Source organism: Bos mutus, chromosome 11 (assembly GCF_027580195.1).
Source record: "Bos mutus isolate GX-2022 chromosome 11, NWIPB_WYAK_1.1, whole genome shotgun sequence".
Taxonomy (NCBI): Eukaryota; Metazoa; Chordata; class Mammalia; order Artiodactyla; family Bovidae; genus Bos; species Bos mutus.
This window is the reverse complement of record NC_091627.1, coordinates 40,664,723-40,686,628: the sequence shown is the minus strand read 5'-3', so window position 1 is coordinate 40,686,628 and position 21,906 is coordinate 40,664,723. Positions and strand designations below refer to the sequence as shown.

The window sequence follows — 21,906 nt, the reverse complement described above, 5'->3', positions numbered from 1 at the left end:
CATCTTTCAAGGCCAAAAAACACTGGATCTTCTTGCAAAGTTTTCCATAGCTCATGGATTTCTATTCTTTAGAAGTTCCAAGTGTCTAAACATATACCCTTTTTATTATATACTATCATGTTGCTCTTTCACATGTATTTTTTTCATTTCAATCCAGCAATTTGAAATTTAAAATAAAAAAGTCTTCCATATTTTATCAATTCTTTCTACTAGAATGTAAACAACATGAAGAGTCTTAAGATGTCTTTACTGCTGTGCTGGTTGCAATTCCCAGAGGACCTAGAAAATAACATGAGCTCAATAAAAATTTTTGCAAGAGAAAAAAAATGAAAGAATCCTCACAGTGCCTAGCGTATCTCCTGCACCCTGTAGTCTACTGACTAATTAACTCAGACCTATTCTCAAGAGGCTTAAGACCTACAGTAACCATAAGAGGTCCATCTCGAATGTCTTTCCAGTAACAGGTAACTGAAAATGTTTTAAGTTTACAGAGCCATTGAAATCTCCCTCTCCCAAAATGCTTTCTTATCTTATTCTTTGAGCAATTCCATGTTATAGGTTTAGTGACATCTTTTTAGCATTCTACCCTGGGAAAATATAATTGAACAACCCTCAGTATTTTTGATCCATTAGCACCAACAACATCAAGCATTAACCTTGAAAAGACTGGCTGAATAGTGAAGTTAATTTCTATATCTTTTCTTCTGTAATCTCAAAATGTGAAATCATGACAACAACAAAATCAGAAATCTTTCTCAAGTACATTTTTAGTTTCCTGAAATTAAAACACAAGCATTTTTCTCTACAAAAATTTTGTTTATCCTACTACACAAATCTCGACTTGTTACCTGTTGGCGACTTTTTGTTGAGCTTACTTCGTTTGCTGGGTTTTTTTGTTGGAGCCTTGTTCAAGCCTTCCTATCTCCAGATGATACAAGCATGGTCATTTGGTGGTGGTGTTTAGTCACTAAGTCGTGTCCGACTCTCTGCAACAACATGGACTGCAGCATGGCAGGCTTCCCTGTCCATCACCACCTCCTGGAATTTGTTCAAACTCATGTCCACCGAGTCAGTGATTCATATCTCCAGATGATCAAAGCACGGTCATTTGGTAAACATTCAAAATTTTTCATTTATTTAAGTATACTTATATATTTATACTTTTAACCTGGCAAATGATGCTAAAGTGTAACAAAACTTCAAAGATATGTATCATATATTGCTACAGATACACAGTGATCTTCCCAAAATCTGCTTTCCCGGTTAAAAAATGATGGTGACAATTTCCCGTTCAATCCTTCTGCAGCTAAAGAAAACCAAAAAAAAAAAAAGAGAGAGAGAGAATGTTTAATAGTTTATATAAAATTTGATCTGGTCAAAAGTTACCTTCAAGTTTGTATTCTCAAAGGTAATTTGGTGACAGTTGATCATGGCATCTGGTCCTTTCACTTCATGGGAAATAGATGGGGAAACAGCGGAAACAGTGTCAGACTTTATTTTTTGGGGCTCCAAAATCACTGCAGATGGTGATTGCACCCATGAAATTAAAAGACGCTTACTCCTTGGACAGAAAGTTATGACCAACCTAGATAGCATATTCAAAAGTAGAGACATTACTTTGTCAACAAAGGTCTGTCTAGTCAAGGCTATGGTTTTTCCTGTGGTCATGTATGGATGTAAGAGTTGGACTGTGAAGAAGGCTGAGTGCCAAAGAATTGATGCTTTTGAACTGTGATGTTGGAGAAGACTCTTGAGAGTCCCTTGGACTGCAAGGAGATCCAACCAGTCCATTCTGAAGGAGATCAGCCCTAGGATTTCTTTGGAAGGAATGATGCTAAAGCTGAAACTCCAGTACTTTGGCCACCTCATGCGAAGAGTTGAGTCATTGGAAAAGACTCTGATGCTGGGAGGGATTGGGGGCAGGAGGAGAAGGGGACGACAGAGGATGAGATGGCTGGATGGCATCACTGACTCGATGGACGTGAGTCTGAGTGAACTCCGGGAGTTGGTGATGGACAGGGAGGCCTGGCGTGCTGCGATTCATGGGGTCACGAAGAGTTGGACACGACTGAGCGACTGAACTGAACTGAACTGAATCAATCTGCTAAGGTTTTGGCTGTGTGTTTGTACATATGTATTTATAAAAATACATACCCATAAATGCTTTATTGCATTTCCTTATTTGAGATTGTAGTTTATCGCTTGAATTTCTCATCTGTCCTTTCTCATTTCTTTTTAGCCTTCCCTTTTATCCTCTTTACCGATCTTATTCCCTTGTCCCCCTACCTTTCTCCACTCCTAGATTCCAAGGATCTGGGACTTGTACCTTTACTGATTTGCCTAAACCCCCATTTTAAATACATGTGTATGACATGAGGAGGATCTCCCAGCCCTGTCCTATCACCACAAATTCATCAGAAGAGCCTGCTGAACCTGAGGAGATCAGAGTCAGAGTATGAACATTTCAATGGATAATAGTGGTCAAGCCACTAGGATCTACCTCTTTCAGAACCAGTTAAAGGACCAGGCAGCAGGCAAGACAGGGCAGAGGCAAGATCCCTGAAGGGAGGCAGAAACCTAACTACGAACCTTCCATGCTGTCATGGGTCTATCTGGGTTCCCCCGATTCAAAATTTCTCCCTATTACCCTATCCATGGACAATAAATTCAGATTCCAGTGCTAAATACATTTCTCTTTGTGAAAAAAAATTAACCTCTCCCCCACCCCAGTGAATACAAATTAGTTGGGTGAGCATTCCGGAGTTTGAATTTCTCTCTGCTGAGACCAGAAAGCCTTTTCAGACTCAGCACTGACCCTTAGGATGAAGCTTATGGTCAGTCCTTCATATTCAGAGTTTCTCACATGCTGTCCCCTCCTCTCTGCCAATCTATTTGGTGACAACTAACCCTGGGTGCAGAGGAGGGGTGTGGGGGCGGGGGCAGGAAGGTAAGGAGTGTGAGGGAGCCAAGGCAGGACTTTCATTTTCAAAGCATAAAAGATGAACTTCAGGCTGCCAAATCCCACAACCTAATTGAAGCTCTGTCCTGGTTTGAGCTATTACTCAATGTTCTATGCTTTCATATTTTAAGAAAAGTTTATTATGACAAGTCAATGACAGCACTTTTAGTAGGTCAATAAATCATGGACGTATCATATCACAGAGATGACAGCTATGTAAAGCATCACAGGGAACTTGATATTATTTCAACAAAATAGCAACTAGAGCCTCTTGGCACTTACCGTAATTTTAAGTCAAGGTTTAAAAATATATTATTATTAATATTACTGAATGGGAAATTGTCTTGGATGTGGTACTGAGAAACAAAATAACTCATCACAAAGTTTTGTGTGAGAAGGAATAACATATTAAGTGGGGGAGATTTCCAAAATGTTTCTTCTTGCATAGATGTGCTGGTTGCTGCTAAGTTGCTTCAGTCCTGTCCGACTCTGTGCGACCCCATAGATGGCAGCCCACCAGGCTCCACCGTCCCTGGGATTCTCCAGGTAAGAACACTGGAGTGGGTTGTCATTTCCTTCTCCAATGCATGAAACTGAAAAGTGAAAGTGAAGTCACGCAGTTGTGTCCGACTCTTCGCGACCCCATGGACTGCTGCCTACCAGGCTCCTCCGTCCATGGGATTTTCTAGGCAAGAGTACTGGAGTGGGATGCCATTGCCTTCTCCTGATGCGCTGGTTATATTCTATAATTTGCTAATATCAGGGTCGGGGAGGGGAGAAACTCAAACCAGATGAAAAACAGGTTAAGAAGATTGTCAAGAGCTTTCCTTCATGGTCTCTTTCTAAGCATATGGTAAAAGAAGAGATGATAATTTTTTAATAAGCTTTAGATCATAGCAGAGTAGAGACGGGAGGTTGACCCAACCCTCTTTTCTTACTTTCAGACTGGAAACTTCGAAGAAGCTGTCAGAGCTTGGGTGACAGCTGTTAGCATGAAGGGTGCAAAGGCAACAACTTACTCCTCCTTCCAAACTGTGAACATCATCCTGTGCCAACATGTTCTCTGTTCTTTAAGGGGAGAGGGCAGTGGAATGGCAGGATTAAGAAAGTTTAATAAACCCTGATATTTGGGTAGGACTTTCCCATTTTCAAAATGCTTTCACATATTTGATTTGATTCTTAAATCAACTTTATATAGGAAGCAATTTGGGCTCGGCTGTAATTCTTTTCACAAAAGGTAGAGCAAAGTAAGTGACTTTCCCCAAACTACCTCACTGCCCAGGAGAAGGGGACAATGCCCAGTCTCCCCAGCGTCAGTTCACTGCTTTTCCCACTGTATATGTTTATCCTGTTTTCCATCTGGTTTGGGTTTCTCTCCCTTCCCCACTCTGATATTACTAAGCAATGAACCAGAACCAGAGCATCAATATGAGAAGCTGCATTTGCAATGCCTTCCCCACTTAATGTTACATTCCCTCTTACATCCAACTTTGCGACAAGTTGTTTGTTTCAGCATCCCATCCAAGACTATGCTAGTCTCAGGTCACTATTTCTTTTAACCACTATTAACCTGGTAACACTGAGATTCAGTGATTACAGCGGCCAGCGTTCCATTAATGCCTAGAGGGAGAAGTAGACCCTCACATTCCTCCTCCCCAATCCTGGCCTCAGAGCTGGATCTTTTGCTCCAGCTTTTAACCCAGTGGAAGGTGTCCCACATGACAGAGGGCAGGGTGTCCAGAATAACATCTTGGCTGGGGCAAAGAAAGGCCTGCCTTCCCTTGGCTCTGGAAGTTACTAAGAAAGTATTCAAGGAGAGCTTTGTCATTCAAGTTACTCTGTTGCTGTTCAGTCACTCAGTCATGTCTGACTCTTTGTGACTCCATTGACCCCAACACACCTGACTTTCCTGTCCTTCACCATCTCCCAGAGCTTGCTCAAAGTCATGTCCATTGAGTTGATTATGCCATCCAACCATCTCATCATCTGCCATCCCCTTCTCCTGCCTTCAATCTTTCCCAGCATCAGGGTCTTTTCAAATGAGTCAGTTCTTTGCATCAGGTGGCCAAAGTATTGGAGTTTCAGCTTCAACATCAGTCTTTCCAATGAATATTCAGGACTGATTTCCTTTAGGATGGACTGGTTTGATCTCCTTGCTGTCCAAGGGACTCTCAAGAGTCTTCTCCAACACCAGAGTTCAAAAGCATCAGTTCTTTGACATTCAGCTTTCTTTATAATTCAACTCTCACACCCATACATGACTACTGGAAAAACCATGGCTTTGACTAGATAGGCCTTTTTGTTGGCAAAGTAATGTCTCTGCTTTGTAATATTCTGTTTAGGTTTGTCATAACTTTTCTTCCAAGGAGCAAATATCTTTTAATTTCATGGCTGCCGTCACTGTCTGCAGTGATTTTTGAGCCCAGGTTACTCAAAATTTGGTTAACAGTCACCAAATTCAGGCAGATCACTGGTTTCTACAACTTTGAAGCAGAGATGCAAAAGGAGGTGCAACAGAATGAAATTTAGGCTGTCAATACACTCTGAGACAAAAACCTCCAATAATCAAAGTCAAGTAAGTCAAGCTGCTGTTCCCTCAAGTTTTTCATTCCCTCAAATTGCTTTCTGTGTCTTCTTTTCCCTTCCAAAACTGCTCTAGAAAAAATCATTTCATATAAATATATAAATCGATTGTAAACACACATCAGCCTTGAGCTGTCATCATCCGCACCCCTGGAGGCACTGGCACTTAAGCCCAGCATTCTCCATTCTCTAGAATGTGCCTCCTAAAAACAGCCAGAGAATCCTTTGCTTGATTTCCTTGTGTGGGCCAGGCTTGGGGAACGACCTGAAATGAATTCAGCATATAACTTTCAATAGCCCTGCTGGTCAAATCCGTGTCTGAACAGAAATAAACCCAAATTGGCAGAGAGGTAGGGAGTGTAGCAAAGCAATTTCATCATAGCACCATTCTCCCAAGAGATCTGTAAAGAGGCAGCTCTAGGTGAGAAGTGAAGAACCCAGAGAGAAAGAGGCAGCAGGAAGAAGGGACAGGGCACCAACAGGCACTAGTGGTTTAAAAATAACCATGTCCCAGCAGGCAGTCTGAGTCCAGCACTGAGGCCACCATGGGACTGTCTGGGATACGACAGCTCTGGTGTGGGCACCACCCCTTGTGCACCGTGTCAGCTGCACTATACATTTTCCTTGTCTATTTCTCTGCATGATCCATTTTTCTGTTGGCTTCTCTTTTTGCAAATCTGTGAAATGAAAATGATAACATCGACATCATAGCCTGTTGATTTCACATGAAGGGTGGGCAGGACACAGCACAGCAAAGAGGAGAAAATGCTTTGAATCCACTCAATATGTTTTTGCTTCTAGTTCTTAATAACTTTGTTACTTTCATTATGTCACATAAGCTCTTTCAGGCTTAGACTTCTCAAAAGGGGACAAAAATACCATCTTCATGGGAACAGCATGTGTGTGTGTGTGTGTGTGTGTGTGCTAAGTAACTTCAGTCGTGTCTGACTCTTTGTGACCCCATGAACTGTAGCTTGCCAGGCTTCTCTGTCCATGGGGTTCATCAGGCAAGAATACTGCAGTGGGTTGCTATTCCCTCCTCCAGGGGATCTTCCCAACCCAGAGTTCAAACCTGCATCTCTTGTATCTCCTGCATTGGCATGTGGGTTCTTTACCATTAGCACCATGAGAACAGGGAGAAGATAAATAAGATAATGGACATAAAAGTCCTCAGCATAATGCCTAGCTTCTAGTCAGTGCTCAATAAATGCTTAAAAACACAGGCACACTCACACATATTCTATATTTGGTCTGAGACTCCAAATAAAATTGAATATGAAGGAACTTGGAATAAAATAAAATATTCTATTATTTTATAATTTACCATAAGAATAAACATATGCTATTCTTATTAATATTTACACTTTAAAAGTCCAATCATCTTTTAAATGCCTGAGCTTTTAAGCATGTCCAATAGTTTTAATGTTGTCTAACTGAAGCCTATATTATACTTAATTATTGGCCCCAACCTCCTACAGTTTGTGTTAAATATTCACACCCCCAACATGCCCTTCTGGTCAAAAAAATTCTCTTTCTCTTTCCTTGACTTTGGGTTTGGTCATATCATTTGCCTTGGCTTATCGGGGTTTGCTAGAACAACTGGAAATTGGCTTGCTCAGCAAGGTTGCCTTCTCACGTGTATACTAAGTCGCTTCAGTCGTGTCCAACTCTGTGTGACCCTATGGACTGTAGCCCGTCAGACTGTCCATGGGATTCTCCAAGCAAAAATAGAGGAGTGGGTTGCCATGCCCTCCTCCAGGGGATCTTCCCAACCAAAGGATCGAGTCCCATTCTTTTATGTCTCCTGCATTGACAGGCAGGTTCTTTACCACTAGCACCACTTGGAAAGCTCCAAAACAACCTTGGGAATTTATTTCCTTATAATCTCCCACTTAAAGGCCAGTGTATCACTGGATGTAACCTCCCAGGTTTCTCTGTCCATAGAATTCTCCAGGCAAGAATACTGGAGTGGGTAAGCCATTTCCTACTCTAAGGAATCTTCCCAATCAGGGATTGATGCCAAGTCTCCTGTATTGCAGGTAGATTCTCTTAAGTGTGGCCATAAAAATAGCTTCCTGGAGCTGCAGATCCCAGAATGACAAAAGACACATGAAGCAGACCTGAACCCAGATATAGACTAAGCCACACCCAGCTGAGCCTGGATCAGCCAACCAACACATCTATAAGCAAGAAATGAGCATTTATTTCTACATGCCGCTAGGTTTTGTGGTAGTTTTCTGTGAATCATACTGAGGCAATAGCTGATGGGCGAAAACAAAATGGCTCATCATTAGGGGTAGGAAGGGAGAATGCTGGCCTTCCAGATGTGTCTCCCCCACCTGAAACTTCTGCACTGAGTGGCAGGAACAGAAGCCACTGGAGAAACAGGGTCCTCTGACGCCCTCCGGGCTAAGGGGAGTGGGGAAAGCTGATTTATCTTCTGGTGATTTTCCCACAGCCCTGGACCCATCTCCACCAGTCTGTTCTGTGGCTCTTGTCTCCACCTTAGTCATAAAGCATAGTATCATGGACTCTGAAGAATCAAGAGACATACAAAACAAATTAAGGCTTTGTGAAAGTAGCTGAGATCCTGTATAATCCTTAAAAGTTATGAGTCACTATGCTGTACACTCGAAAGGTATATCATACCATAAATCAACTAAATCTCAATTTTTAAAAATATAATGGTAGCTGGGATCAAGGGATAAGAGGGACTGAGAAAATGCAAAGACAAAATTGTAAGGGTGACAGAATCTATTTTCAGTTTCACGCCTACCATTCAGGAGCCCAGGATGTCTCTCCATCATACAGCCAAATCTGCCCAGGAAAGAGTCCAGTATCACTTGTTTAAACCTTGGTTAAATGTAAATCTATATCACTCCTCCTAGGGCTATTTTGTTACCAAGGCTATATTTAGTGGAATAAAATGTTTTTCTGATAAAAAAAAAAATCAGGAACTACAATAAGGATGGGGAAATTATTTACTGATTTTCTTAGAGGAGGAAAGGGAAAATCACCCTAAATTCTGACAGTATGCCACATATAGCCACCTTTGAGAAGATGATCCAAAAACTGAAGGTAATAACACAGCGTTGCATATATCCAAGGTATACTTTAAAGTGTAATAAGTACTTCAGCAATGTATTTCAAAGATGATCATTTTGAAGATGTGTCATTGAAACACAGAAAAAAAAATGGAAGTGATGGCTATCAAACAACTGTAAAAGTCCTTGTACTCTAGAACACCCTGTAAGAGGCTAGGACAGGTAAAAGCTATCATCTTCTGTATCATCTTTAATTCTAGAAGACTTCAGAGAATAGAGCTTTCAGAAGACTGGTGACTGGAAATCTACCAGGCAAGCCTGTTAAATCTAACACCATAAATGCAAATCTATTTAACTAGTGGTATTAACCAGCATCTGGCTCTTCCTTTCTATTGATTTCTAGGGCCATGTCATATCACACTCAAGGCATTACTGTGATCCAGAGAGAATGAAAAACATTTCTCTTAAGATATATACACTGAAAAAGAGACATCAACAGTTAATTCCTTTATCCCACGGTGATCCAGGAGTGAGGCCCAGAGAACAGCCCATGCCTGCTGATTCCTTTCCACAAGCAGTGGATGTACTAATGACTACGTAAGACCTCACGACTCAAGAAACCTCTCAGTCAACAGTAATCAGTCAAGATCTAATAAACAGGTATGGACGACAGCTATGGAAAAATGAGTTATACCAAACTGTGTGAAAATGGGCGGGGTCAAAGTAATGATATGGCCAGCTTTGTCCCTGTCCTGAACAGTCTTTGGAATGAAGAATGAATCAATGAATGAATCAATTTGCACATGAGTGGCTGACTTTGAGGCAAAGCCAAGCATTGCCATTGTGAACAGTGTAGAAAGTAGCCCTGAACCCACTCACACAAGACCCCAGAAACAGAATCCATTTAAATGAAACATGCCTTTTGGTTTTAATGTAATCTTTTATTCATAAGCTACAGAGAAAGAAAGCTTAAGGCTTATATTTATACTAGGATTAATCCTCTGGCTCATGAATTGAAGAAAACAAAATAGGTCAACAACTCAAAATTGCCTTCCTTAAAAAAGAAGCACATGCAGAGGTGGGCGTTGGGCTAGAAAAGTTGTGGTGCTCTATAATGTTGTTGAAAGTCACGTCTCTGTGAGTGGAAGAAACATTCTAGATGTAGAAAGTGAATTTTCATGAAAATATGCACTCCCTGGGGATTTTAACATCTTGGACTTCCCACGCTGTGCTGGGGAAGTGAAAACTTGTGAGGAGCAAAACATCAGGGAATTTTTATTTGCAGCCATAAGTTATCCCATATGGCTGGAGAGTGATTTCTTATACGATGGATAGGAACTTGAATTAACTTGGCTGTTTATTGTAAGAAGAAAGCAGAGATGGGTGGGCTGGCCTTCTGTGTCATAATAAGGCCTGCTGTAGAGGCAGCAGCAAATCATCTCAAACCACAACAGTCTTTGGTGGCTGAGAAATTATGGCAAGAGTGACAGGAGGATAAAGCAATAGGATGGCAGGGAGAAGGAAAAAATGGAAAAGCAATGTAAGTGATTGCCAGCCAATAGGCAATGCATGGTAATAAATACCAAGACAAGGGAGAAGAAGGAAATGAGGGGAGAGAAAGTAGGTCTTGGGAAGATCATTCAAAGGCAAAGAAGGAGCATTTAGGCAAGATGTAAAATACAGGTGGAGGAGATCCTTGACTATTACAGAGGAAAATCAAGGCAGTGTGAAAAATAAGAAAAAAATAAGCAAAGGTGCAGAATGAACACAAGATAAATTATATAAGACATTGAAACAAATAAGACATTTTTAAGTACATAAAGACCAAGGGGTCAAAGAAATGGCAAAGGAAATTTACTGCCAGAAGAAGCAAAAAAAAAAAAAAAATTAAATGAATACTCTGCCTGAGTGTTCACAGAGAACAAGACAGATCCCAGAAACAAGCGTAAATTTCCAGAAGAAGCCAAGAAGAAATATTTAAGGATCTCAAGATCAATAGTGGAACCAGTCATCAAGAAATTTCCATGTTCCCAAACCTTAGAAAACTCCAGAGTCAGAAATGACCTCCAGCCCAGGGCCTGAAGGTAAATGGTAGAACTGGTCTCTGGCACCTTCTTGCAGGGCTTTTGCAAAACTAGAAAGGGAAGGGCAAGTGCAGCCTGAGGGAGGCAGTTTGATAGCAACTGGGGCTGATCCATGAGCCGTCCTTGGGTGACCATGTGATGAGGCCTAAATGCAGATGGAGGTTGACACCCAACTCCCTCATGACTGGCATTTTCCCTTTGAAAAGCAGTTGTCAGTACAGGCTGGTGTCAGTAGTAAAATGGCTGGTATTTGGACACTCTCCCAAGGCCAGTTGTTGTCACCCCAGCCTTTAGCAATGGCACCAACAAACTGTTGACTAAGTGATCACAGTGCCTTTTGACCCTGAGCTACGAGAAGTTATCTCTGACCTGCTTCCAGGGAGAAAGATCAACAAGACGAGCAAGAGAAAAAAGCAAGGAGTCTCTGGGGAATCCAACTCATGGCTGAGGTTGTGTACTAAACTCACTCTTCACTCATGTCACATTCTCTATCCCAACTCTCTTCATGTCTCACTCTTAAATTTCTTTCATTTTTTTAATTAACTTTTTTATTGGACTATAGTTGTTTACAATGTTGTATTAGTTTCTGCTGTGCAGCAGAGTGAATCAATTATATGTATACACATGTCCATTCTTTTAAAGATTCTTTTCCCATATAGGCCATTACAGAGCATTGAGTAGAGTTCCCTGGGCTATACAGTAGGTTCTTATTAGTATCTGTTTTATATATAGCACTGTGTATATCCCAGTATTCCAATTTATCCCTCCACACTCTTTCCTCCTTGGTAGCCATAAATTTATTTTCTACGCCTGTGACTCAATTTCTCTTTTGCATATAGGTTTATTTGTGCCATTTTTTTTTAAGATTCCACATATAAGCAATATCATATGATGTTTGTCTTTCTCTGTCTGACTTAATTCACTCTGTATGACAATCCCTAGGTCCATCCATGACGCTGTAAATGGCATTAATTCATTCTTTTTTATTGCTGAGTAATATTCCCTTGTGTATATATACTGTATCTTTATCCATTCTTCTGTCGATGGACATTTAGGTTGTTTATGTTCTGGCTATTATGAATAATGCTACTGGAGTGCATGTATCTTTTTGAATTATGATTTTCTCTGGATATATGTCCAGGAGTAGGATTTCTGGATCATATGGTAGCTATATTTTCAGTTTTCTAAGGAATCTCCATACTGTTCTCCATAGTCATTGTGCCAATTTACATTTCCACTATTAGCATAAGAAGGTTCCATTTTCTCTTCGTCCTCTCCATATTTATTATTTGCAGACTTTTTGATGCTGGCCATTCTGACAGTGTGAGGTGATACCTCATTGTAGTTTTGATTTGTGTTTCCCTCTTCCCTGATAGCTCAGTCAGTAAAGAATCTGCCTGCAATGCAGGAGACCCTGGTTTGATTCCTGGGTTGAGAAGATCTGCTGCAGAAGGGATAGGCTACCCACTCCAGTATTCTTGGGCTTCCCTTATGGCTCAGCTGGTAAAAATCTGCCTGCAATGCAGGAGACCTGGGTTCAATCCCTGGATTGGGAAGATCCCCCGGAGGAGGGAAAGGTTACCCACTCCAGTATTCTGGCGTGGAAAATCCCATAGACTATACAGTCCATGGGGGTCGCAAAGAGTCAGACACAACTGAATGACTTTCACTTTCAATAATTAGTGACGCTGAGCATCTTGTCATGTGCCTCTTGGCCATTTGTATGTCTTTGGAGAAATGTCTATTTAGATCTTCCACCCATTTTTTATTAGGTTGGTTTTTTTTTAATATATTGAGCTGCAGGAACTGTTTGTTTCACTCTGCTATAAATATCTTTGCTAGCTGCCTTAAATGTTGTTTGAATATAACTGAAGAAGTAAGAAGGCTTGAAAAAAGAAGAGAAAAGAAGAAAGAGGCAAATAGGGAGGAGAGGGATGAGGAAGAAACTGTGAGTTCATTTCTCAGGAGAGATGATGCAGCAAAGAAAAAAAGCATTGTCTAAGTGGGGAAGAAAAATGGGTTGAGAAAAGAAAAAGATCAAAGAATTCAGGAAATGATGTAACAAGGTGGTGAAAAATGGAAGATAAACTAACCTGTAAGAAATGAAGAAAGGATTTGAAATAGAAGTCAATTATTAGCAGACTTACTTTTGGCTTTGAAGAGAGTCCTAGGAGACAAGTCACTAAGCTAGTGAGAGAGGAAAGGAGCTAGGCATGAAGCCAAAGCATCAAGCAAGGAGAAAGACAGAAATTTAGGGGTAATCACAAGAACTTAGCATCTCATAAGGTGGTGTCTTATAAGTAAAATTTCACAACACCACTGAGTCTGTAAACACCAAAAGCTACTCTCTGGGAAAGCACACACACACACACAGGCACACACCTTACCATAAACACATGCACATGAACACCCAATATAATACACACACACACACACACACACACACACACACATTATCATCAAAATAAACTGATTTTGGCTCCCTTTCTGAAATAAAGATGAGTGGTCTAAGAAAGTTGCTAGTGGGAGACACAGATTTTTCTAATATTCTAGTTATTTGACTCCATAAAATTTAACATCCACAATTATAAATTGAACACAAGAGTGATTATAATTCTACATACAGATAAATGATAATGGCTTTAAAAGATACCTTATTTACTAATTTGATAAAAAATTCTTAGCTTAAACTTAGAGCTCACCAACAAAGAAAATAGTTCATAAGTCCTAAGTCAGTTATTAAATTTCATAAAATTTCAGAATTGAAAGTGAAGATTGATAGGGTCACGTAGGTCATTTCCCCATTCAAATATGCTTCAGTTCCTTAGTATATGTCAGAATATGCATAGTTTTCATGTTGATTAAGTCAAATAATAGCCTGGATGTTATGTTTTTCCTCTTCTCCATGTGACCCTGTTCCTAGCACACTGCTCAGTCAGAATCATCTATGTCTACTCCTTTATTTTCTGATCTTCAATGTGAAGTAAAGATTAGGAAATTTTCACTCTGATTTTGTAATTAGGCAAATGGAGTCCATGAGGAAAGAACCATGTGAAATTCGTGTCAACTAAATTAGAACAAGAAAAGGGTTGCCCCATCACCTAATGAAAAAGAAATCTGTTTATTGTAGGTGATGAAATGTAAATTGAGTCTGGAAACAAGGTCTCCAAGATGCCTCCCTTCCCGTCTACGCTTCCCCATGCACCAGCCCACACCAGAACATAGGCTACTTGCTGAAGGTGGGTAATCCTCGCTAATAAGCAGCCATAGGTACTTATTTGCATTTCAGAGAGTGGAATTTTATAATTTTTTATAAAGTATAAAAAACATTTTAATGTATAGTCTTTTATTCCCTAGCTAACATTCCAAATCTCTCTGTGAAGATGATCTATGTTTTGTGAAAATAAAATGGTGCTGACAACACTGTTCCCTCTGGTCAAGTGCAAAAGGCTGGTCACTTGAAACTGGACATGGCTCTCCGATTCATCCCAGTCCTCTTTGGTTGTCTACTTGGCCCTTTGTAGTTCCTTGAGTTTTTGACATCTGTGCTGAAGAAAGCATTGTTGTTGGTGCTGTTTACTTGCTAAGTCGTGTCTGACTCTTTTGCAGCCCCATGGACTGTAGCCTAACAGGCTCCTCTGTCCATGGGATTTCCCAGGCAAGAATTTTGGAGTGGTTTGCCATTTCCTTTTCCAAGGGATCTTCCTGATCCAGGGATCAGATCTGCGTCTCTCGCATTGTAAGAGGAATCTTTACCACTGAGCCACTAGGGAAGCCCATGAAGAAAGCATAAAAATCCCTAAATACATCACTCAGTCTTTCAAAACAATGGTCAGTATTCTGATCTGCTTCTCTGAGAAGGTAGAGAGCAGAGGACAAGTTGAAATCACCCAGCCAAGCCTGGTGCTTCATATATATCTATGAACAACAGTAGAGCTACAGAACCAGATGACAGGGCTTAATTAGCCCCTGCCTCTCTCTAAATTACAGAATAAAATAGACTTCTGGTTTTTGACATTCTTTGACAAATGAGATTAAGAATTACATTATTCTCCTTTTTTTAACTTAACTACTTATGTTCTTCCCTTATTTTATTGTTGTTTTCCTCATTATAGTATCTTAAACTTGATGTTGATAATCTTACTAATAATTATAATTGTATTATGGAACATTTACTTTCTAATGTCTTCTTTCAAATACTCAATATATATTTTACTATGACTTTACCAAAGATTATATGGATAAACTAATTTGTTATGATGTTGGCATTTTTCAGCATTTACCTTGAAAAATAACACTGGGTCTTTTGAATGTAATGACCTGAAATTTCTAGAAGTAATTTGATGATTTATTTTAATTATTATCAAGTAGAAGGATGATAAACAAAACTGAAACTCCTTACTTCATTAGGATGTCTCATTCTGTACCCACGGGGAAAACAACAGATGAAGTATCTGGGCCCTGACCCATGGTAACATGACTGCCAGCAAGGCAAGCACTGGTTAGAAAAGGTCATACGTTGGAGTGTCGGGATCTATAAGCCAAAAATAGCACAAGGCACTGAAAAAAGATGAGTTTTTTTAACTTACAAAGGTGAGATACTGAATTCAGCGTAACCACATGCTTCTCATATAGTACAGATTCTTTTATTCAAAATTAAATGTGTATTCTTATGATAGAACAAGTTTTATTATAAAAAAGCTGCAAACCAAAATGGGTCATAACTCTTTTACAGACATAACTTTTCTACCCTGCCTTCACTACAAACACACATATCCCAAAGTGGGCTGTAGACAAGACAGGCAACATGATTTGCAGGGCCTGGTGCAAAAGGAAAATGCCAGACTCCAGGTTCAAAAACGATTAAGAATTCAAGATGGTGACTGTGGAGCATTAACTCAAGGGAGGAGCCCTTCTGAGCTCGGTAACTTATACAATTACCTGGGTCACCTGCCCATGAAACCAGCTCTGGGTGCAAGGAAGACATTTTGAAAGCTTTGGAAAAAAAGTAATCCCTCCTTTCAAAGATATAAAAGCCATTTAGCCTTTCTTTCTAGATCCTTGTATCCAGTCTTAGGGAAGACAACATCCATACTTGAGAACAGAGCCTGGGGCTACAAAAGAGAACCAGCCGACAACTGATGAACCCACACGGACCCATCACTACTGCCCCAAGTCTGTTGTTCACACTAGGGTTCACTCTTGGTGTGGTGCATGCTATTGATTTGGACAAATATACCCACCGTTATAATATGCTTCAGAGTAGTTTCATTGCCCTAAAAACACCTCTGTGCTCTACCTATACACTCCTCCTTCCCTCCAACACTTGCCAATCACTGATTTTTTTTTTTACCGTCTTTTTTTAAACAATGGCATAGTGTTGCCATTTCCAGAATGTCATATAGCTGGAATCTTACAGTATGTGGCCTTTATATTTTATTTATTAAAGTTTATTTTAATCTGGACCATTTTTAAGATCTTCATTGAATTTGTTACTATATTGCTTATTTTATGTTTTGGTTTTTTGACCCCAAGGTATGTGGGATCTTAGGTCCCTGACGAGGGATGAAACCTGTACCACCTACATGGGAAAGCGAAGTCTCAAGCCAGAGAAATCCCTATGTGACTTTTTAAAATTGAGTTCTTTATTTACTAACACACATTTTAGATTTCTCTATGACTTGATAGCAAGTTTCTTTTTTTGTTTTTAGTGCTGAATAAATTTGTGAGTTTGGATACGCCACAGGTTAATTATCCATTCACCCACTCAGGGATATCTTGCTTCCAAATTTTGGCAATTCTGAATGGAGCTTCTATAAACATCAAAAGAAAAAAGAGAGAGAGAGAGCACATAACCATTCTCCCAGGTAACTTTCCACCCCTGCATCCTGAGGGGCACTTTTACTTCCTCCCCAGAGGAGGGAAGACTTGCTCAGGCATGAACCCTTTGGGCCCCCATAGTGGGCACATGAATAAGTAACTAAGGCTGAATTTCAATAGGACTGCCTGCACCTTTTTAACCTCAGGGCAGATTTACGTTCCTTTAGTTCAGTTCAGTTCAGTTGCTCAGTTGTGTCCGACTCTTTGTGACCCCATGGACTGCAGCACGCCAGGCTTCCCTGTCCATCACTGACTCCCAGGGCCTGCTCAGACTCATGTCCCTCAAGTCGGTGATGTCATCCAACCATCTCATCCTCTGTTGGCCCCTTCTCCTCCTGCCTTCAGTCTTTTCCAGCATCAGGGCCTTTTCTAACGATTCAGTTCTTTGCATCAGGTGGCCAAAATATTGGAGCTTCAGTTGAAGTTCCTTAGGGGAGTTTAAATTAAAAATGTCAAATCCCTTTCTTTGAGAAGTGGAACCCACTAAAAGGAGGAAAACAAGGGCAGTGAATTCCTCTTTAGAAAAGTGTAGAATAGCTCTCCTAGAAGGGCTCTTAGCACAGCAAAGCAAAAGAACCCAGATCCAATGGGTCAACAAGGCAGGGAGGATGGGTTAGCTTAGACCCTGAAGGACACTGCCTTGGTAACAACTGAAACTGGTGGAGAAATTCTAATAGACCCTCAGGCATTTTGTGGACAAGGTTTTTGAAAATCAGGCTTTGTGGAAACTGTCACATCAGCTCTTGGCAGGGACGTGCAAGGTCTTGTGCCATTTCCCAACTGAACCTAATTGTATAGGTCCATAGAACATTCTAGTTATTCCTTGGACTTGGCCTACCTGGTCACTTCTTAGCTCTGAGAAATTTATACAACAGGATTTCAGGTGCAGGCTGGTGTCCTGGTGTTGCGTTTGGGGGTTTCAGGCTGGCATTGGCCATGGAAGCAAGATAACTGGGTTCTGACACCAATGGGCTTATGTGACCTTGAGGCAATGCCCTGCACCTTCAAACATAACTTCTCAGCTTCATCAGCCAAGAACCTGGGAGAACTTGATTAAATCAGGAAGTTGGCTCCTCTTAAAAGCCCTGGGATAAGAGGGTAACTGGTGAAGGATCAGGTCTGGGCTGTACCCCACCCTAGTTCCAACAAGTGCAGCTCCCTGATTTTCTTTCATTTTATTCCCCCACTAGGGCACAGAGGTGACACAGAGGACAGCCCCACCATGTTCCATTTGGGTTCCACTAGCTCTGGCACCAGGTTCCAGGGTCTCATCCCAGCCCCACCTCTTCCTAACTGTGTAACCTCACATGTATTTTTGAACATCTGTGCCTCAGTTCCTTTGTTTGGAAAATAAAAATGATCATACTATCTACATCGTGAGTTTTTGTGCAGCCTGAGGGTCAAACGTGTAAAATATTTAGCTCACTCCCCGGTTTCTAGGACAAGCTCAACAAATGTTAACTATAATAATCCTGTTGGATAAAGAATTCCATGGCAAAAGAAAGGCTGAAAAAACACTGGACCTAATATCTTTAAAGGTCTCTCTAGGACTAAGGCTTCCAGGTGGTACAGTGGTAAAGAATCTACCTACCAATGCAGGAGATGCAACAGACACATGTTTGATCCCTGGATCGGGAAGATCACCTGGAGGAGGAAATGACAGCCCACTCCAGTATTCTTGCCTGGAAAATTCCATGGACAGAGGAACCAGGCGGGCAACAGTCCATGGGGTCACAAAGAGCTGGACACAACTGAGCGACTAAGCACAGCACAGGACTGAATTTCCATGGTTTTTCTACCTTTCGCCCCTTGTTGTCTTTATCCTTTCACTCCCACCCTACAAAAGCCTTGGAGCTGAACCAAAGTCAAACAGGAATCTTTGCTTGGATATGGGTGGTGGTGACGGCAGAGGGAGAGCAGTGGGCGTGTCCAGTAATTTCAAGTGTTCCTGGAAATGCTGTCAGAAAGCTCAGGATCATGGGATTTCTCCTGGCCTGTTTTCATGGGTGTAACTGAACCCTTCCTCCTGGGAGAGAACTGTGATGGCCTCTTGTCTCTGTAAGAGCAAGGCCTAAATCTCTAATTACCTCTGCAGACAACAATGCTAAAGCCAGTGGCAAGCACCATCACAAAGAAAAAAACCTAGGCCGAGGCCAGAGCAATAGCTAAGGCCTTGCAGAATCCATATAATTTATGTCCACTCCACGGCGCCAATTCACAAACGACCTCTCAGCTGGCAGTTCCCTTCCCCGGCTTTTGCCTTCCACCTGCTTAGTGAGAAAACAGCCGCCGATGACAGGAGTCCAGGATAAATCTGTCAGCGAGACTTACAGGACAAAATCTCCCGAGAAAGGCTTGAGGAATCCAGAAAATAAATCTCTGTGTCCCAAACAGTAGCAAGGTTACTCAAGTTTATTATGTCTCCTTTAACCCCTCGGGTATGGGCTTTATTGACTATAATTATCACCAACCTCAGATGACACCAAGTAGCATCCTGTCTCTTGCTACCACAAGGACCGCCCCACACAGACCTGCTTCCTGGGGAACAGACTCAAACACAGCAGGTTTTGGACAAGGGGTCATGGTTATCTTCTATCTGACAGGTGAGTTGGACGCTTCATACTTTGGATATTTCGGGAAGGGGCTGGACATTGACAATTAAGTCAGGCATTTAGCATAAGCTGGAAAAGGATTTCAAGTGACTTAGAAGACAAGAGGGTAGAAGGGTCACAGGCTACAAGATAAGAGAAGTTCCAGAGCTGTCATCCAAGCCTGCAGACTTGACCACAAATCCACAGTGATTCAAAAGAGGTCTGAGGACACCCTGAAAAGTTCGACCCTGTCTTTTAGAAACCCCTTCAGTTTCCTCAAGTGGAAGTGGATATCAAGGGCACTTCCAGCAATATCCAAGCTGCGGGAACTGTAAAAGTTAGCAAAAGATAATAGCTCCTCCAAAGCCTACACCGGATAGACACGCGAGGAAAGGGTGGAAGAGTGGAGGGGGTTTCAGATTCCCTGCTGCCCAGGAGACAAAATCCTGACTCATACACTTGAAGCTCAAGGGTCTACCCAACAAAGCCAGCTTTCTCTGGCCAACTTCGCCATCAGGACCACCCAGATGCAGCTCCAAAGTTGCAGTTGCAGGCACCAAGGGGACCTCAAGGTCGGCACAAGGGACCACAGTTTCCAATGCACTAAGGTTGGCTTACATATATATCTTACGTATATACAAATACAACTGCCAGTGTTTGTGTGAAGCCCATAGGATAACAGTTCCTTTAGAAATGTTACTGAACTTTTGCTTGCTTTTAGTACTGATGAGCAATTACTTTCCTGTAGAAGTTTTGTGGGTTTTTTAATATAAAAAAATCCCCCTTGAGAAGTGGGGGTCCTACAGTCTACACACACCCATTTCTTCAGTTAGGTAATCTCTTGCCTGACATCTTTCTCTTTCCCAGGGTCCAATAGAAATTTAATGCAAGCCACAAATGAAATTTTAAACTTTCTAATAACCACTTTTTAAGAAAATAAAAAGGAAACAGGAAAATTGATTTTCATAATATAATTGAATATATCCAACCTAATAACATTGCAACATGTAATCAATACTTTAAAAATTATTAATGAGATGTTCCACCTTTTTCATATTTTCAATTGAGGTACAATTATGTTACTGAGGTACAACCTCAATATTGTTGTTGAGGTTGTACCTCAATAACATATTGAAGTACAATAACCTCAATATGTTATTGAGGTATAATATGTTAGTTTCAAGAGGACAACTAAGTGATTAAATTTTATTATATATGCTTAGTTTCTCAGTTGTGTCCGACTCTTTGGACCCCATGGATTATAGCCCACCAGGCTCTTCTCTCCATGAGAATTCTTCAGGAAAGGGTAGAATACTGGAGTGGGTTACCATGCCCTCCTCCAGGGGATATTCCCAAGGATCAAACCCAGGTCTCCCGGCATTGCAGGCGGATTCTTCCCAGCTGAACCACCAGCAGGGAGCCCAAGAATTCTGGAGTGGGGAGGCTATCCCTTCTGCAGGGGAACTTCCCAACCCAGGAATTGAACTGGGATCTCCTGCATTGCAGGCGGATTCTTTAGCAGCTGAGCTAGAGGGGCAGTTACACTTCAAGGTCTTAGTTCTTGGTGCTCCCCAGGCCTTCCTCCCTTCCACACCCTTCCTCCCACCCCCTTCTGCTCTCTCCCGTCCACACCTCTCTGCCTGCCTGCACCGCAGGCAAGGATACTAGAGTGGATTGCTGTGCTCTCCTCCAAGGGATCTTCCCAACCCAGGGATCAAACCCATGTCTCATATGTCTACCTGCATTGCAGGCAGGTTCTTTACCACTAGCACCACCTGGGAAGCCCCAAGTGTGGGTCGTGTATCCCCAAAAAGTTTGAAGCCTGTTCATGGCTAGTAAACATGCCTGTCATCTTTTTGCTCCTCCACAGTGCTAAGCAGAATGTGGGACACACAGTAGGCTCCATGGGTTCTGGCTCACCTGACTCAATTTCATTTTCCTAGACACTCCGCTCAATGTTCATAGAGAAGGAAGACTTTTATTTGCCAATGAAGAACACATGACAACAAAAGAACAAAGAGATGTGATGTTTTTCTCCAGGGGCCAATTCTCTCACTTTTGGATAGATGCACTTTGTCATCAAGAATATCTTGAGACTTCCCCTGACCTTATTTTACACCACCTCAGGCTTCTCATCAGCACTCTCAGACTCCAAATATGTTTCACAAATCTATTCAAAATACTTTCCAAAGTACATTTCCATATGCCTCAAGCTTCTCCATTTCAACCTCTTTGAAATAGAGAAGACATGGACCACTTTGAGGAAAATGACCAAATGGCAAGAAAAAACTCTCTCTTTCCTCTTGGAGGTCTGAAGAAGAAAGGCCACAGGGATGGAGCAGCAGGCAGTTACGTGTGCCTGTGTCATAGAATTTGAATGCAGAGCCATGGAGCCCTTGCAGGAGGTAAGGTCTATGGTGTATGATTTGATCCAGGAACCCTTTGGAAGACTTGAAGTGAACTATGGAAGCAGAGACAATCAGGAAACCTGGACCATGAGCTATGACACATATCACAAATTCATCAGTTGCAGAAATGCCTGGAGAAAGTAGTCAGCTAAACCTGATCTCAGCAAACATCATTCAGCACCCACCCAAGAGGAATCATGGGGCGACCCTTCTTTCTGAAAGGATGAAGATCTTTCTCCTTTACTCTGACACCATTTTAAAAGAGAATGGGGGACTTTCCAGATGATCCAGTGGTTAAGACTCTGCATTCCCAGTGCAAGGGGCCCAGGTTCCATCCCTGGTCAGGGAACTAGATTC

At 41.5% G+C, this 21,906-nt stretch overlaps 1 long non-coding RNA gene across 4 annotated transcripts; it reads left to right on the top strand.

The window, feature by feature from the left end:
* The first annotated feature begins 3,358 nt into the window (after positions 1 to 3,358).
* On the top strand, positions 3,359 to 18,039 carry LOC138989975 (uncharacterized). 4 transcript variants are annotated; one of them, XR_011466166.1, is made up of 5 exons: positions 3,359 to 3,505; positions 8,990 to 9,246; positions 13,801 to 13,909; positions 16,442 to 16,537; positions 17,741 to 18,039. It is a non-coding gene; the product is annotated as an uncharacterized lncRNA (long non-coding RNA). The 4 variants fall into 4 exon arrangements; XR_011466165.1 differs by having other exon boundaries at positions 16,382 to 16,537; XR_011466168.1 differs by lacking the exon at positions 8,990 to 9,246 and having other exon boundaries at positions 16,382 to 16,537.
* Positions 18,040 to 21,906: the final 3,867 nt, after the last annotated feature.